Source organism: Schistocerca americana, chromosome 2 (genome assembly GCF_021461395.2).
Source record: "Schistocerca americana isolate TAMUIC-IGC-003095 chromosome 2, iqSchAmer2.1, whole genome shotgun sequence".
NCBI lineage: Eukaryota > Metazoa > Arthropoda > Insecta > Orthoptera > Acrididae > Schistocerca > Schistocerca americana.
The window spans coordinates 902596919-902617155 of NC_060120.1; positions in this window are offsets into that span (position 1 = coordinate 902596919).

Here is a 20237-nt window from a genome sequence, read left to right on the forward strand (position 1 = left end):
CCAGAGGCGGTGTCAACAAATGTATTCTTCTTCTTGGTTCCTGAAACTGAACAAACACAGCTTTTGTCGACCTAGCTTAGATTTAACACCAAAAAGGGCACATTTTAACTGGAAATGAGCATTTCAGCAAGGGTTCCTCATAGACCCACAGATGTCTGTGCATTACTGCCTTTTAGTGCATACATGCACTTGAATTTGAATGTGCAATAACCTGATTGGGTAACTTCAATGCTAAATCGCTCAGAAATGGTGCAAAGTACCAAATTTTTTCTTAACAATTATTTCTCAGCACAGTCTCTCCTGCAACAGCTTCACAAGCTTATCAGACTGTTTCTGACCACACTGTGTTATAGGGTAATGTTGTTAGCAAAAATCTCGAAAAGTTCTTGACCAACTTATTTCAGATTTGCACACGATACTCTGATAAACATTTGGACAGACATAGGCTATATATATCATCAGCAAAAATCTCAAAAGTTACTGACTGATTTCCTTCAAATTTTTACACATTGCCCTGATACATGTCCACCTGCTTAGCTGAGTGGTTATGTGCTTGTCTACCATGCGGCAGGCCCATGTTCGATTCCCAGCCGCATTGGAGGCTTTCTCTGCTTGTGGACTGGGTGTCGTGCCCCTGGGGGAAGTGTGATAGGCCCACTATTATTCTCTGTATATGTCAATGATCTGGCAGACAGGGTGAGCAGCAAACTGCGGCTGTTTGTTGCTGATGCTGTGGTGTTTGGGAAGGCATTGTTGTTGGGTGACTGTGGGAATATGCAAGATGACTTACGCAAAATTTCTAGTTGCTTTGATCACTGGCAGCTTGCTCTAAATGTAGAAAAATGTAAGTTAATGCACTTCAGTAGGAAGAACAAATCCATAATGTTTGAATACAGGATTAGTAGTGTGCTGCTTGACACAGTCATGTTGATTAAAGAGTAAAGGAAGATACTGAAGCAATTCAGAGGTGGGCTATTAGATTTGTTACTGGTAGGTTTGATCAACATACACGTTTTACAGAGACGCTTCAGGGATTCAAATGGGAATACCTGCAGGGAAGGCAACATTGTTTCAAGGAACACTATTGAGAAAATTTAGAGAACTTGGATTTGAAGATGATTGCAGAAGGATTTTACTCCCACCAACATATATTTCACATAAGGACCATGAAGATAAGAGAAATTAGGGCTCCTATAGAGGCATATAGACAGTTGTTTTTCCCTTCCTTTACTTGTGGATGGAAAGGGACATGACTGGTGTTGATATAAGGTGTCCTCTGCCACACACCACATGGTAGCTTGTGGAGGAAGTATGTAGATGTAGATGGAGGTGAAACTGGAAACAATGTTAGTAAAATTCTCAAAAAGTTCTTGAGTGATTTACGCAAAATTTTTACTTGATACTCTAATAAAAATTCAGGCTGATATAGGCTATTGTACACAGTTAACACCAAGTGAGGCAAGTTGTTTTCCTTGACCAGGACATAACTGCCTATCTGGGGCTTCATGCTCCTTCTGATTTCGATTTACTGCATTGCTGGAGTTGATGGATGTACTCAGTGGACCACCTCCTCCAAAAGGACTGATGCAGCTGCTGTACAAGTTGCCACCTGTGCAACCTGTTGGCAGGAATCTCAAGGATGGAGGGTTTGGGATGGGCATAAAGTGGCTGTCCAATGAGGAAATGCCCAGGAGTGAGAACAGATGGAGAATCTATGTCATCGGAGAGAGCACACAACGGCCTCAAATTTAGGCATGCTTATATCTGAGTTAATACCATAGTTAGTTCTTCGAAAGTCAGTACTGTATTGCCAGTGACACATTTGAGATGTGACTTCATACATTTGACTTCTGCTTTCCACAGTCCACCAAAGTGAGGGGCACAAGATGGAGTAAAATTCCAATTGATACCCTCTGAGGTCAAAAAGTTCACCTCACCTTCAACTGTGGCATCATCGCACAAAAAACATTTAAGTTCATTGTGTGCACCTACAAAGGTTTTCCTCTTCTCGAAATCAATCTCCAGAGGGCAGCCAGAAATGACTGGTTACTAAGTCGCTAACTAACTCTAGATGGATGGCTTTGGTTGCCATTCAAATGAATAAGGCAATGTAGCCCTCAGTAGTAACCTTACACCGTCTTCCACCATGCTTCACAGTAACAGGGCCTGCACTATCCACTCCACAGTGCTGGAAAGGATGAGACTGGTTTACTCTAGATGCTGGTACTTGACTGCAGTCTGTGACTTGAATCTAAAGCACTTCAAACATTTCTCAATAACTTCTTTGACGGTATTGCACCCAATGGAAATCCAAAATCTCCTACACAACATGTTCCAGCAAAAGCTGTGACCCAGCATGCAACAGATTCTCATGTTCATAGATGACGAGAATTTTTCTCAGGTGATGTTTAGGAGGTATGATAATCAGATGTTGCTCATGACATATGTCAACATTCATTAACCTCCCTTCCACTCGCAGAATACCTTCTGCATCAACAAATGGATGCAAATCTCGTAATTTGCTGTTATGTGGTATAGAAGAATTGACCATTAACAAAGTGATCTGACGAGCATACTTGCCATGTTGAACCATGCCAAAGGCCTTTTTGATGGCGTTTTGTCATTCTTGTGGGGTAAGGGGACCAGTTATCCTGTATGCTTGCCACGCTCTATTGTTGTTAGCAAACCTCCAATGCATAAGCCAAAGCCCTTTAGGTTTTCTTGAATGAGGAGTATTACACAGCAATTCATCATCAAGCTTAATAATGGAAGCCACAGATACTTGCACACACCTTCTTTCAGATGCGTCTTCTACCACAAGTGAAGGACAAGAAGTGCTGTAGCCCAGGTCATAGTTGGATAGCCATGAAGTGCCAGGCCACCACTGCACAAGTGACCTCAAATGTGCTGGATTAATGCCACATGGTAAGTGATCAGCAAGATTGTCTTCTGATTTGACATGTCTTCTGTTGGGAATTGCACTCATGTCCTGAATTTCAGAGACTCCGTTGGCAACAAAATTTTTCCAGTAACTAGGACTGTGTTGCAGCCAGCAGAGAATTATTGTGGAATCTGCCCACAGATGGATATCACTGTTGTTTACAAAGTCCAAGGCATTGGCCACCTTATGAGTGAGTTCAGCAAGAAGCAGAGCACGACATAATTCCAGTCATGGAAGAGATTGCAGTTTGACAGGAGCTACATGACATTTTGCTCCAGCCAATGAAACTAAAACCTTGTTGTTGGAAAGAACGCAATTGATGTATACAGAAGCATCATATGCCAACTGTGAAGCATCACAAAAATCATGAATTTCAAGTTTAACTCATTGAGCACCGGGAACAATCTTCCTTCCAATCAAACTACCATTTAGGGAAGGTAGTTGCATGTAGAGGACATTCCATTCATCATTTAGGTTGGATGGGAGAACTTCATCCCAATCAAGGGTTAGTTGCCACAAGCACTGCAAGAATAGCTTGCATCTTATGACTCGTGGACCCAGAAGCCCTAGTGGGTCTAAAATAGATGCTGTTGTAGACAGAACATTACACTTGGTAATCTTTGAGCACCGATAACACTTCAGCTGCACGTGGAACTGGAATGCACCAGAGCCAGGGTGCCATAATATTTCTAACATTTTTATGGTTTCTTCACCAGTAAGCTTACAAGGCAAAGGGGTTTTTCTGTTCTGCAGTGGTGTTTTTTCCATAACCTTGTGACCATTGAAACACCATTTCCTCAGTGGAAACTCTACCAGAAGCAAGTAGTTGAGTCAGCTGGGTTTGTAGTTCCTGAGCTTAAGCTTCTGTAGCTGACTCATCTAAGAAGTCATCCACATATTAGCTAGACAACAGTGCTTGTGATGCCACTGGAAACCTGTTTTTCTATGACCAACTGTTGGAGACACCTAGTAACAAGAAAAGCAGCAGGAGCAGTTCCATAAGTGACTGTAGGCAATATGTATTCTTGCATTGGTCCAGACAGTGATATCTGCCTGAGAATTCTCTGGAAGTTCCTATCATAAGGAAAGAGAGACACTTGGCAATACATTTTTGTTATGTCAGTGTCAGAGTCACATTAAAGGATCAAAATTTTATAATAATGGAAAATAAATCTGGCTGGATGATGGGACCAGCCATCAATATACTATTGAGAGACACTCCATTAGAAGTGGCAGCAGAGCCATCAAACATTACAACTTAGTAGTGGAGCTGCATTCCTTGAAGACAGCATGGTGGGAAGGTAAAGGTTTGGACCAACAATATCCTGAGAATTAGAGACCTCCATGTGTCCTAGTTCAATATACTCATCCATGAATGCAGCATATTCCCCCTCAAGTTCAGTGGCCTCTTAAATCTCCTCTCAAGGTGCTCCAGCCTCCAAGGGTCCTGTTCTCACGATTCAACTAAGGGTTTACAGTCAGGTTTCACTGGCAGTCAAACCACAAATCCTCCATCTTCATCTCGAGCTGTGTGGTGCTGAAAGTGAGTCTCACACATTTTATCCAGCTTACTCATGATTTTATGATATAAATAAAATAGAAAGAAACATTCCACATGGGAAAAATATATTTAAAACGAAGATTCCATGACTTACCAAACGGGAAAGCGCTGGTAGATAGACACAATAAACACACAAACACACACACAAAATTTCAAGCTTTCGCAACCAATGGTTGCTTTGTCAGGAAAGAGGGAAGGAGAGGGAAAGATGAAAGCATGTGGGTTTTAAGGGAGAGGGTAAGGAGTCATTCCAATCCCGGGAGCGGAAAGACTTACCTTAGGGGGAATCAACTGGTGTCTATCTACCAGCACTTTCCCATTTGGTAAGTCATGGAATCTTTGTTTTTAATATATTACTCATGATTTTGGTAGACAATTCCTCTATCTCCCAAAACTCTTGCAGTTTGGTATCTAAATTTTCACCTCTAACAAAGCACGAGGTCACTGTAGAATGAGGCATGTTGCGTGAAGCTGAAGGAATCCTACCCAACAAAATCCACCTGAATTTAGTTTCGATCAGTGATGGATGATTTGGTTTCTCCAGCCTTTCCCTGCAAACAACATTGAAGAAAACTTCAGCACCAAGAATTAAATCTACTGTGGCAAGCTTGCTGAACTCAGGATCAGCAAGTAGTAGCTCAAGGGGGACATTCCAACTTGTTATTTCTATATAGCTTGCTGGTAGGTCACTGGTGACATTTTCAACAATTGCACAAGTGGTTCTGTTATGAAAGTCACCAAGTCTAGATTACAGGTATAAGACACTGAGACTGCAAACGCATTCTTTTTGTCATTCGCAGGAAATGCTGTTTATTTATTTTAGGTTTTAATTTATCTGCCACACTCCTAGATATAAAGGACAGCTGGCTCACACTATCTAGTAGCCCCTTACAAGACCACTGCCTACTCATGCTGTCTTTAATGTTGACAACAGTAGTTACCAACAAAGCATTACAATTTGTGTTACATCTCCCATTTGTAGCCTGATGGACCAAGGAGTGTTCTCCAGATTCACCATTCCGTTTATCCCTTGAATCAGCTGATGTGTGGAGCAGTACATTGTGCCTTCCCTTACAGGTATTACAAGGAGAAACCTTGAATTTACTCGAGAAGTGACCAGGGCACATGCACAAAAAACAAAGCTTATTTCATGTTACAAATACCCATCACTCTTCGATATTTAGTGCTTGAAACTGCTTGCATTTTCTGATAGCATGAGGTTCATTGCAAAATTGACATGCCCCTTCAGCATCAGCATTAGCCAGATGAGCCTTCCTCAAAGGCTTAGTTTGATTTAGAGTTACTGGAATTTCCTTGTGGATCCCTGAATCTGATCACTCAAGAGCCTGACATTTTTTTTCCAAAAAATCTATCAGTTGATTCAATGTGGTGATGTGGACCCATACATTTTTACCTTCCACTCAGTATGTGGGTTGCAAAACAGCCAAAATTGCTTCAGAAAGAATCACTTCATGAAGTGGGACATCAGGCTTAACAGCTTCTAAGGCCTTCAAATGGCTATACATGTGATTAATTGCCTATAATTGGTTGCCATGCCATGGGAGGCTGTAGGCAGAGCTAACAAAGACTTTGAATGTCTGGCTGCAATTATTTTTGGATTATCACACCTCTGCTTGGGAAGTCGTTAAGCAACTGATAGATTTCTTGATATTACAGGTATATGCTGCAAAATGTTCCTTGCTTCACTTCGCAAAAAGGTGTTCAGGTCTCATAATGAGACTTAAAAAGGCATCTCTGCAGGATGACCACTTAAGATAGTCTCCTTCAAAATTTGGCAAATTAATGGCAGGTAGTTTTAAAGTACTGGCACTGCTTGTTGGATTCAGTTCCACAGGCTGTAACTTAGTGTACCTCTTGATTAAACCCTTGACAGTCATTTCAATCATGTCCCATGAATCCCTGAGTTCTTCCCTATTCTTGCTGTGATTCACCTTCAATTTCCAGCCAACCTTGACATGATTCAAAGTCAGTCTGAATCCATGTCAGTCTGCTTAGTTTTGCATCTAGTATTTTAATGCTAGCACCATCTACATTCTGGAAAAAGGTCCTATGCATGCTAGAGTGGCCTTTGCAGCCCCTCTCTGTTTGACTAATTTTGTTCTCTCACAGGAATCCGTTTTGGGAATGGGCAGATGATGACAGAAAGCCAACAGTTGCACTTACCTGGTTGTAGTGGCAATACAGAACAGTATGACCTGAAACAGCAGCGGCATCATGGGTGCTGGCAGCTGGCATGTCAGGGGCTGCAGACTCCGATGGCATGAAGTTTCAGCAAGAGCAGGAGGTGACATCACAGATGATAATGGCACCATCCGAGCCTGTAATTCTCGTGTGTAGAGCTCGAAATATGTTAAATGTCAGTGAAAAATGTCACTGGTCACTGATGCTTAGGCTGCTGATATAGAAGTTCCAAACAGGCCTCAGAACACTCGATAGCACTTACTGACAAAACCGGGTTGTTTGCATCTCATACATGGTTATCATCTTGTGATATTTTATGCGATCACAAATACTGCAACAAACACACACGCAAATCTGCGTGCTGACTGTATCGGGTCCAGAGGACCAAAAAATATACACAATTCACTTGCAGGCCTCTGGTACTGTGTTAGTACATTTAAGTTTTGAGCATGTAATGTGAGAATACTCAATTTCCTCCCCTTGTTTCCACTCACAGTAATTAGATGGAAGACAGTCTTTTTGATACACAAAAATTTTATTCTGTATTACTTTACAGGTGCTTTTCAGCATATCTAACAAGTGCACAAGGTGTCTGCAAACTGTGGCCCTTGGCTGGACGAGACATATGTATGCTCACTGCAGATCCCTGGATTACCTGCTGGCCACTTACAACAGCTGACTAGCTTACCTGCTTGCACGAAGTACCTGGGAAGTCTACTTCCACACAAACAGTTACAATGTTTCCCGAAATGGAAACCTGACCTGCCCAGTTTTCAAGCTGCCACTAGATGGCTCTTACAGTGGCAAGTGAGTTATGGAAATCAACAGCTATATATTTTTAAAAAATGGTGTAAGGTTTTCTATTACAACTGAATGTGAAAAGAAAATGCTTTTCTGTGAAAACGTGCTGTTTAATTTTGTTTCTCACAGTAGTTATGACTATGACAGTGGGGCATTTAAACCATTACAAAATTGTTTCTCACTCATATATTCTTTGCCCTTATGTATAATATTTTAAACAAAAATTCTATAAACAACAATGTGCTATTTTGCATTCTTTCTCACAGTTGGTTTTAACAGAAAAGTTGTATTTATGGTTTATCAACTGATGATTAGCATATTACTGCAGATTCTGAATCATAATCCTACCTGTTCACAGATTAAAACTATTCAAAATACTGTCTTTGAACCTACTGTCCTCATAGATTCAGTAGATGGAGAGGTCTCTCTCATAGCCTGTATACCAACTATCCCAACCAATTTGCTCACTCATTTTGAGTGACTTTAATTCTCAATCAAGGCTGTGTTTTCAATAGCAGTAAACGGGGCACAAGGTCAGAGAGAGAGAGGAAGGGGGGGGGGGGGGGGGAAGAAGATGGACAGAGAGGGGAGGGAGGAAAAGATCATAGAGAGGGGAAAGGAGGAGATGGACAGAGAGAGGTGGGAGTAGGAGATTAGGACGTTTATCCAATTACAATACAATTTAGCAGTTGCAAAGCATTGCTGGATTCACTATTTGGAGATAAAATCAAAGCACTGGGAAGATGGCAAGACTAGGCTACTTTACTGAGTTATTTACTTATAGCTGATTGTGTGTGCTGCTTAGAAAGACATAACAGAGAACAGTATTTACACAAGCTTTCAAGCTCTTGCCCATTCTCTAGAAAAACCACACACATTCATACCCATAACCACACATACTCCTGAATGTATGCACAAGAATAATGAATATTTTCTATTTATCAACTGAATTGTTTGCCTGAACAATGTTGCAACTGGCATTTTTGTTGAAAATGAGTTAGAGGTGAAATTGTGTTGTATCTGAAACCCTGCTTCTGCTGGTTGCATTGTTTCAACTGCATGTTATTTTTAGTACCCTTGGCAAACCACAAAATTCCTTGCTGCAGTGAATAGCTTTGTAAATGGAAGCATCATGGGAGACACACTGAATGTGTGGTAACATGCAGATGGAAAAATGTCCTTGAATAAAGGAAAGAAACGTAAAGTTAATCTTTGTGAGTGGAAGGACAATAAATGCAAATTACTGAGGGACAGTGAAAGCTACTATATATCATTGAGAAATGATCCTGCACCTGGAAAATTGCAGCTGATGGGGTGAGTGAAACAATGCTGTAACCACTACTCATAATGAAAAAATATTGCTCGTAATTTGTGTAGCAAAGACATTGTATATGTTAAATATTTCCTTAGTCATAACACAGTAGTGTTACACTCAGCCAAAACTGGAATATTTTCATTTGAATGTAAGACTAAATAACACAGATTTTGTGAGAGGTATTAAGAATATTAGGAACAGAATTTTGTTTTTCTTTTTTTCTGGGAAAGAATTTGCCACTATCAGTTTTAATGTGGAGACTTGTCAGCAAAGTATAAGGTGCAGCTCTTTTGGAGATTTTACACATGTAATTATGACAAGCAGTTTGCTTTTCCAGTGCATTAAGAAGGCTGATTTGAACAGATGCACAACAGGAGTGTGCTTCATCACTACTGTTCACTTACACAGAGGGCAATAATACTTCTGTGCTTACAAAAATTTCTTTCTTAGGAACTATGCTAGACACAGCTATGTGTTTTGTTGCAAATGGTAGCTTAACTCGTAAAGCTTTTTATGGCTACTCTTCTGCATGTGCTCCATTTGTTGTTTGTAGAATGTCTAGGAAATACTCAATTTCTTTCCATGTCTTTGTCTACATCTCTTCTGTCATCATTTCTACAACACGTTTTATCCATTCTGTTTTGTGCACCAGGAACTGCTGAACTGAACTCTTTATCCCTAATCTAAAAACACAAAGAAAGGTTTAGAGGGGTTATGTCCAGTGAATGTATCAGTCACAATGGATCCTCTCCACCAAAGTATATATTAACAGCATTATTAGACCACTTCCATTTAAGGCAAGTGACTACTACTAACTCAGAAGTCATGTCAAAATGATGTGCTGCTCAATGTGGCAGAGACCATATCGATTTTATCATATTTAACTGTTTTGTATTATAACTTGCAGTACGCCATTTCGAGACAATGACACATCGAAGATTTATCAAAATGATGCATTATTGATATAACCCTTAAATCTTGGCATTTGCCTGGAGTGATTTAGGGAAATCATGGCAAACCTAAATCTGGATTGCCGGACACAGGTTTGAACCATTGTCTTTCTGAATGTGGTCCAGTGTGCTAACCACTATGCCATCACACTTGGCTGTAAATTGCAGCAAGTGAAACAAGCTATGCTTAGCATGTGTGATGGGAATATTAGATCATGTAGTGCTACTCATACTTAATAAGAGCTCAATAACACACTTAGAAATGGGTTGAACAGTGTTATTAATGTGAAATTACATAAGAGAAAGAATCAGTTGTTATGTGCACCTTGTCAATATATAACAAAAAAAAGGGCAGACTAAACATAAAGTAAATGAGTTACAATGCCAAAGGCTTAGTATTAAACATTAAAACAGTTCTCCAAGTGGTAGCAATTTATTTGTCACCACACAGCCACTCAACTTGCACCACAGCTACATCCCTGGATGGCACAAACAGAGCTAACACACATAACCATGGCAATCAATGTGTGTAGTGGTCATTACAGGAGCCCTGTTGGTGAAAGCAGTGTGTGGAGTGTTTTGTCTGAACCAGGCTAGGAAGTGGACATGTCACCTGGAGCAGATGGTGCACTTAGATTCTACAGCGATTTGTTGCGGCGGTGGGGCTGGAAGTCGGGATGACGCATGTGCTTGGTGTACAGCTCTTGGCCACAAGGTGGGTGGTGCCCCCTTGAAAATGTATGTGGGCTATGTGGGCTTTACTCTGCTAAGATACACAGTGGCCTGTTTTCCATTTACTCTGATGACCACTGTGTGTGTGTCTCCCTATAGGATGCGGTGGGGTCCAGTGTAGGGTGGTTGTAGTGGTGGCTTGATGCAGTCTGTATGTAATATGACATGTGAACAGCCATTGAGCTCATTGTGCACAGAAGTTACTGGACAACTATGCATGGAGGTCTTTCTAGGTCTGATGTGGTTACATGTTCCCGTAACTTGCAAGGGAACTCTGACAGTATGCTGGCATCAAATTACTTCTCTGGCAGGTGCAAAGTCTTGGAATAAACAAATTCTGCTGCTGAGGACTCTATATCTGGTCTGTATGTGGTTCATAGGCCCAGCACGACTATGGGCAGTGAAGATGCATAAGACATCTCATGGCACATTAGTGCAACCTTCAATGTCTGATGCCAACATTCACCATTCCATTGCTGGTCAGGTGGTAACTGGTTATCTCATGATGGACATAGCCACAGAACTTCACCAACTGCGTGAACAAGTCCGACTCAAACTGTCGGCCTCTGTTAGTAGTGATACGGAAGGGCAGCCAAACCTCACCAGCCAGGTCGATGTGAAATTGGTGTGTGATGAAGCAAGCTGGGATATTTTTTACTTCCCCTCTTGTTTTGCCTTATGCCCTCTTAAAATTCATTTTTTCACTTTTAACTAATTACCATTAACATATGTGGGTATAATCTGCATTTTTATAAAAGAGAAAGGTTGGCCTTCATTTTTAAAGAATATACCACCAGATCTAATTTTGTGCTTAGTTTTATGCACGTAATTGATTTTATAATTTATTTCAACTATTCATAGTTAGTATCTTTGGCTGTAGGGTGAATTGTTTTGTAATTTAAATTCTCTTGTTGACTTATAAACAAATATAAATTCTGTACTAATTGTAACATTTGGAGGAACAACTAATAGTATTTTTAAAGGATATATTTGGCTCTATTCAAAAACATGTTAGCAAAGCCAGCCCTTAATTAATTCCAAAGTAATAACACTTTTGTCAAAAGCCTTGTTTGTGTAACGATATTTGTTAATTTCATGATTTAAACAAATAATTTGGCCTAATCTTGTAGTAAAAGAAACTGTTAAAAAGAACCAATTTTTTAATATATTCTGTTAATTTAATGAGTTAAGTTTCAATGGTAATTTCTGTAAAATAAATTTCGAACAATGTGTAGTTTCGCTACCTGTTATTGTGAGGATATACAAGGGCCCGATTTTTGGGCCTGGGACAGTCAGTCCATGGCCAAGTTTCAGACAAGAACTTGTGTTGGTTAGATCAACAACAATGCATCCATGAAATAAGTGTAACACAATTAGGCCATGTGTTAAGACAATGGCAGTGTCTTTTCAATACATATCTCAATTTATTTGAAAGACTGTGCATAGTGTGGTTAGGTTTTTACTGCTTGTAGATGTTCAACAATAAACTATTGTAGCAGTATGTAGATGTTTGCCTGCAATCTATTAATGAGGCTTATTGAAAGTTAAACAATAGTGCACTGGCCATACAACTGTGTAATATTGGTGGCCAGGGGGGTTGTGAATAGAGAAAGTAAAGGCCTGTGAAATGCAACAGTGCATCTGTCGGCTACATCATTTACGGTAGACAGTACAGCACTTCCACCCCCTATTTTTTCAGCCAGTACGTTGACACCAAGGACAATCAATGAAGAAATAAAGAGGGCGAACGTCACAGATGGCTAGTGTTTCTGCGGAGCTGTTGTCTGTCAGTACTGCCTCAGGCCATCATGTACATCTATTAATCATTGTGAATATATGACAATGACTGTCCGACAGAGGAAGTGGTCCCACTACATCAAGATGAAAATTGGCAAAGCGTGAAGAAGCATCCGGGAACTCTCTGATTGGGGAATGAACATGGTGGGTGATTTTGCAAAGTTGGCAATGCTGGCAAGTTCTTGTCCACTCATGGCAGTCTCTTCTTATCCTTGGTCACATCAAGCGCTGAGATACTAGCTTGAATGTTGACCAGAATCCAGGATGACAAAGATTATGTAAGATCTTGAACACTGTCCTGCAAAATGCAATGGCATGATCTGCCATGTGACACCTCACAATACAATTTCATGCCCTCACTGGGCATGTCAACTAGCTAATGAATTCCAATTGGCTGTACTGCCACAGGTAGCAGATCTTGCTGTCTTTCTTGAAAATGTATGTTAAGGTCTTGTAGTTGGTGTATATCATAAATTGTCTTGCCTCAAACTGCAATCAGAAGTATTTGATTACTCGATATATGGCTAAAAGTTCCCAATCAAATGTGGTTCTATTTCCTAGGAAGGTGATAGCTTGCACAAAAAATAAGCCAGCAGCTGCCACATGTTGTTCACCCATTGTTGGAGGGCTGCACCAATGGCTAATTGAGTGACATCCACCACTAATACCAATGGAGCTTCAAGCTTGGGATGCACCAGCAGTGCTGCTTGCACTAGGCCCTTATTGATTGCTTCAGAACGCACTTTCACCTCATCAGTCCACTGCACATGAGAACAGTTCTTAACCTTGAGACCAGCCAGTACTGCAGTCAGTGGCGGCAGTAAAAACTGAGCATTCCTAAGTATTAACATATTTCTTGTATTGTAGGCAGCTTAGGTAGCTGCAATATGGCTTCAACCTTCTCATTGAGTGGTAATGAGCCTGCTGAAGACATTTGATGACCTAGTAATTCAACTTCAGGTTACCCAAATACATATTTTGTCATGTTTTACACCATGCCATACTTTTCAAAATGCTTAAAAACTTCTCTTAGGTGCCAGTTATATTGATCCCTGGATGATGAATATACTAACATGTCATTCAAATAGGAAAAACAAAAGGTCAGCCTATGCAAGACAGAGTCAATGAATTGCTGCCAAATTTGTCCAGCATTACTTAGGCTGAAGGTCATAAACTTGCTCTCACACAACCCAAATGGCATAATAACCACAATCATCAGAATGCCCTCTTTTATCACAGGAGACTGGGTATACACCTTTCCACAGTCTGTAACACTGAATATAGTGCCTCTGTGTAGCGTATGGTTATATTCTCTTAATAGTGGCACCAGGTAGCGATCAGATAGAGTTCATGAATTGAGCATTCTTTAATCACCACACAGAGTCCAAGCTCCTCACCTGGGCTGCTGGAAGGTCAAGTGATACCTTCTCACAACATCGCATCAATTTCCACTTTAGCAATGATGAGGCATCCTAGAGCCAATCTTCTCAGCCCTTAAGACACAAGTGGCCCATATGTGGTTTTTATATGGTGGAATGTATCATGCAAAACTTGCTGTGGCATGTCTGGAGGTTGAGAACTCATGCAGCAATGTGTGGTACTCCTTGTCCAAAGCCTGTGTGACACTGATGCCATACGTTCTGGAATCACAATGGTACCCAGTGGACATGAGCATGGTAACATTGTCCACTACGTGAGCATTTGCTATGTCCAGCACTAGCTGATAGTGAGCTAGGAAATCAACACCCACGACTGCTTCAGCCACATTGGCTGCAGTGAACTCTATGTGAATTGACAGCAGAGTCTCACATTCAACTCTTCACGCTGCATGCCATATGTCACAATTGCTGAATTATTTGTGGTGGGCAAGCTAAATGCAGTGGATGGTTTGTAACAGTGCAGTTACACTCTGGGCTGGATAGTAAGGTCAGACTCTGTGTCTATTTTGGTGTGATACTATGTTGGTAATAAAAACTTAACAGCAAGTAGTTGGTCAGTCAGTGGTGCCTGTGACCAACTATCATTTGCATTTGGGCAGGTGCAGGGGCTAGTGTGCTTCTTAGCCTGCTCTCCAAATCTTCTGTGGTACCAGAAAGTTGATGGACCAGTGTCTGATATGGACTGAGTCGAGGAACGGCTCCTAAATCGCTTGTGGCTACATCCTCTGTAGTGACTAGGAACCCCCTGCAACATTGGTGTGCCAGTCTGTGCGCTCAGTGCATCAACTTTGGAGGGCAGAGCATCATAATTTGTATATGAGATGGGAAAGTTCATGGCCACACCACTACCAGACATTGTCAGACACTAATCTGCCTGTTGTTTCAGAGTAATGGCTTCTTGGATGCGGAGACACCTGTGACATGATGACTGCCTTTACCTGTGGTGGCAGATGGCTGCTCCATAGAGTGCAGAGGTGACTGTCAGGCAATGTTCTGATGCCCAACTTGCTGTGGAGATGACGCAGGTACTGGGCAGGTTTTCTGTTACCTATGTGTTCCTGAGTCAGTGCTTGTCTGATACTGTTTTCCTGTGACACTGCAACTGTGTGAAAAAGCTTAGTCTTTAATCTTTTGTGGGTGTTCTCTGCTGGTGGAGCCATGATTACATCCTGAACTTGAGAAGTGTAGCATTAATTGAGCTGACTCATTATCAATGCAAATTTAGTCGCATCCACTGTAATTCCTGCATAGCGAAAGCTGGCCTCAACCTGGGCAAACCAGAGAACTGGGTAACGCAGCAAAAACAGTGAGAGGTGAATGGCCAGTCATGATATTGCAGGCAGTTCCATTCTGTAGTCAATATTATTGTGGGACCAGTCTTCTAAGAACTGATCATGTCAAGGTCACAGCTGATGATAATATTAGATCATGTAGTGCTACCCACACTTAAGTGCTCAATCATACACTGAGAACAGGATTGAGCATTTTTATTAATGTGAAATTACAGAAGGGAATGAATCAATTGTTATAGGTGACTTGTCAATAAATAGCAAGAAAAAAGAACAGAATAAACGTAAAGTAAAAGAGTTACAACTTCAAGGAGTAAGTAATAAATGCAAACACAGTGCTCCAAGTGATGGATACAAGCTTAGCAGTTGACACTATTTATTTGTCACTGCACAGTCACTCAACTCATGCCATAACTGTATCTCTGGTATAATGAGGACAGAGCTAACACATGGAACCACGGCAGTTGATGTGTGTAATGGTGACTACATATGCAAAGGTCACACGTGCAACCACAGCAGTTGACGTGTGAAATGGTGACTACATATGCAAAGATCATGAAGACACGGATACTTCACATGTTACAGGCATCTCCAGCTGATATAATTCTGCCTCTAATGTCATGTCTCAAATTGATATATTTGTCTGGAAACGTTTTTCCCAAGAACTGACCAACAAATAACCCAGTGTGGTGGTGCACCATCTTGTTGAAACAGTACCTGTCATTGAAATTCCTGTAACTGAGCTGTGACAAAAAGTATAGGCATATTTTCAGAAGTGATTTTAAATTAAAATTATGGTGCCAAGGTTATATGCATGTACATATTGTGACAAACTTTTTATGTGTATTGTTAGTGTAGATTCTGTCAAAGGAATTAAAAAAACACAAACAGAAAGCCCAATGGGTTGCCAAGAACAATGGATTCCTCATCTGCTAGATGGAACTAGAGGAATTCAGGGATCTTTGCACACTAAACTAAGATTTGCATTGAGGATCATTCAAAATAACAACGTACGTCTTTCTACAAATTTCAGCACTATGTTTATACATCGATGTCACATTTCCTGACACTTGAGCATAACAAGCCATATTAAAATGTCACGTTTTTGAGAGATGTATGATCAGTACTCAAATTTCATCTGATGACTCTATGTCACTAAGGGGAAAAGAAGAAAATGTGCAACCGACAGTTTGTTAAAACTGCCCAGATATACTGGGAAAATCGATCAGCCACCAGCCAAAATTTCAATTTTCTCTATTTGTATGATAAATTTTGCCAACCAAAGGTGTCAAGAAAGTAAAACCTATCTGACATGTGCCAGTAGATCCCAACTGAAAAACAGAATTTGTATCAGCAACTACCAAGTGAACATCATTAGTAGATTTGCTGCGATATGCAAATGATTAGCTTTCCAGTGTATTCACACAAGGTTGGCACCGGTGGTAACACCTATAACGTGCTGACATGAGGAAAGTTTCCAACCGATTTCTCATACACAAACAGCAGTTGACCGGCGTTGCCTGGTGAAATGTTGTTGTGATGCCTCGTGTAAGGAGAAGAAACGCATACCATCATGTTTCCAACTTTGATAAAGGTTGGATTGTAGCCTATTGCGATTGTGGTTTATCATATCGCGACATTGCTGCTCATGTTGATCAAGATCCAATGACTATTAGCAAAATATGGAATCGGTGGGTTCAGGAGGGTAATACGGAATGCTGTACTGGATCCCAGCGGCCTCATATCACTAGCAGTTGAGCTGACAGGCATCTTATCCGCATGGCTGTAACAGATCATGCAGCCACGTCTCGATCCCTGAGTCAACAGGTGGGGACATTTGCAAGACAACAACCATCTGCACGAACAGTTCGACGACGTTTGCAGCAGCATGGACTATCAGCTCGGAGACCATGGCTGTGGTTACCCTTGATGCTGCATCACAAACAGGAGTGCCTGCGATGGTGTACTCAATGACGAACCTGGGTGCATGAATGGCAAAACGTCACTTTTTTCAGATGAATCCAGGTTCTGTTTACAGCATTGTGATGGTCGCATCTGTGTTTGGTGACATTGCAGTGAACACACATTGGAAGCGTGTATTCATCATCGCCATACTGGCGTATCACCCAGCGTGATGGTATGGGGTGCCATTGGTTACACGTCTTGGTCGCCTCTTGTTCACATTGACAACACTTTGAACAGTGGACAATACATTTCAGATGTGTTACGACCCGTGGCTCTATCCTTCATTCAATCCCTGCGAAACCCTACATTTCAGCAGGATCATGCACGACCACATGTTACAGGTCCTGTATGAACCTTTCTGGATACAGAAAATGTTCAACTGCTGCCCTGGCCAGCACATTCTCCAGATGTCTGACCAATTGAAAACATCTGGTCAATGGTGGCCGAGCAACTGGCTCGTCACAATACGCCAGTCACTACTCTTGATGAACTGTGGTATCGTGTTGAAGCTGGATGGGCAGCTGTACCTGTACATGCCATCCAAGCTCTGTTTTATTCAATGCTCAGGTGTATCGAGGCCGTTATTACAATGAGAGGTGGTTGTTCTGGCTACTGATTTCTCAGGATCTATGCACCCAAATTGCGTGAAAATGTAATCACATGTCAGTTCTAGTATAATATATTTGTCAAACAATGAATACCCGTTTGTCATCTGCATTTCTTCTTGGTGTAGCAATTTTAATGGCCAGTAGTGTAGAAAGATGTATCCTGGCTGAGAAACTCTTGCCATTTCAGTCAATATCACATGTATCAAAAATGTATTGTTCTGTCACATAATTTAAGACACATATGTGCTGCTGTGTTACACTGCTGTGTAGTGCTGCTGTGTTACACTGTCCTTTAACAATTCAGATTGTATGTTTGATATGAACATTACTACAGTAAGGGATATGATACGTAATGGTCTAGAAAAGTTTAAAATGTTTGTTATGAATGAAGATGGCAGTTGCCTAAACTTGATTGCGTAGGAAACGTTTGATCATGTACTATTGTAATACACGGCTGGTTTTTGCCGGTGTACTCTCATGAAGTGGCATTTGGCTTCTCCACTTTACTTAGTTGCTTTCATGAAGATTCTCTGTCAAAATTATGTGCATTTCTTGATACGCACCCTTTCCTATGGAACACTAAACTCAGATGGCATATCTTGTTATTTGTGCTCTCATTGTGAGATGTGAATTAGTGTCCTGAACATGCTGTCACATTGTGATCAGTAACAGCATCTGTAGGTATGCATTGGTTGATGTGGACACCATGTCTGGGCCATACTGTTCTTGTTTGGAGATATACATCTAGGAAAGAGAGACAACCTTTCTCAGTATACGTGGTAAGATTAGTACTGGGTTAAAGAGAACTAAGCTGATTAAAGATTAAAAATGACTTTAAACTTATTCCAAAATAAATTGCTTCATTACTTTCTAATATATATTCATTTATTAGCCCCCTCTCCCTCTGCCTTCATAAAGCCACACAGCTTGGCAGTTATCAAGGTGATGTCACTCTTCATGATCTGGACTCACAGTGAAGAAGAACTCCAGAATTTCCTCTCCAACCTCAACTCCTTTGGTTCCATCAGATTCACCTGGTCCTACTCCAAATCCCATGCCACTTTCCTTGATGTTGACCTCCACCTGTCCAATGGCCAGCTTCACATGTCCATCCACATCAAACCCACCAACAAGCAACAGTACCTCCATTATGACAGCTGCCACCCATTCCACATCAAACGGTCCCTTCCCTACAGCCTAGGTCTTCGTGGCAAACGAATCTGCTCCAGTCTGGAATTCCTGAACCATTACACCAATAACCTGACAACAGCTTTCGCATCTCGCAACTACCCTCCTGACCTGGTACAGAAGCAAATAACCAGAGCCACTTCCTCATCCTCTCAAACCCAGAACCTCCCACAGAAGAAACACAAAAGTGCCCCACTTGTGACAGGATACTTTCCGGGACTGGATCAGACTCTGAATGTGGCTCTCCAGCAGGGATACGACTTCCTCAAATCCTGCCCTGAAATGAGATCCATCCTTCATGAAATCCTCCCCACTCCACCAAGAGTGTCTTTCCGCCATCCACCTAACCTTCGTAACCTCTTAGTTCATCCTTATGAAATCCCCAAACCATCTTCCCTAACCTCTGGCTCCTACCCTTGTAACCGCCCCCGGTGTAAAACCTGTCCCATGCACCCTCCCACCACCACCTACTCCAGTCCTGTAACCCGGAAGGTGTACACGATCAAAGGCAGAACCACATGTGAAAGCACCCACGTGATTTACCAACTGACCTGCCTACACTGTGACGCATTCTATGTGGGAATGACCAGCAACAAACTGTCCATTCGCATGAATGGACACAGGCAGACAGTGTTTGTTGGTAATGAGGATCACCCTGTGACTAAACATGCCTTGGTGCACGGCCAGCACATCTTGGCACAGTGTTACACCGTCTGGGTTATCTGGATACTTCCCACTAACACCAACCTATCCGAACTCTGGAGATGGGAACTTGCTCTTCAATATATCCTCTCTTCCCGTTATCCACCAGGCCTCAATCTCCGCTAATTTCAAGTTGCCGCCACTCATACCTCACCTGTCATTCAACAACATCTTTGCCTCTGCACTTCCGCCTCGACTGACATCTCTGCCCAAACTCTTTGTCTTTAAATATGTCTGCTTGTGTCTGTATATGTGTGGATGGATATGTGTGTGTGTGTGCGAGTGTATACCCATCCTTTTTTCCCCCTAAGGTAAGTCTTTCCGCTCCCGGGATTGGAATGACTCCTTACCCTCTCCCTTAAAACCCACATCCTTTCGTCTTTCCCTCTCCTTCCCTCTTTCCTGATGAGGCAACAGTTTGTTGCGAAAGGTTGAATTTTGTGTGTATGTTTGTGTTTGTTTGTGTGTCTATCGACGTGCCAGCGCTTTCGTTTGGTAAGTCACATCATCATTGTTTTTAGATATATTTTTCCCACATGGAATGTTTCCCTCTATTAATTGATGTCATAATAAAAATGACAAAAAACACAAAATGTGCAAGAAACATATTGTATTGTTGTGTAAGGGAAGTTCACTAAGTTATTACTTATTGAAGTGCTTTGTGCTTCATTCTCTCCAGGTACACAAATAATCCCAGTCTCTGAAGCAATGAGAAGTGAATTTTGACTCAGTAAACTCACAATAAAC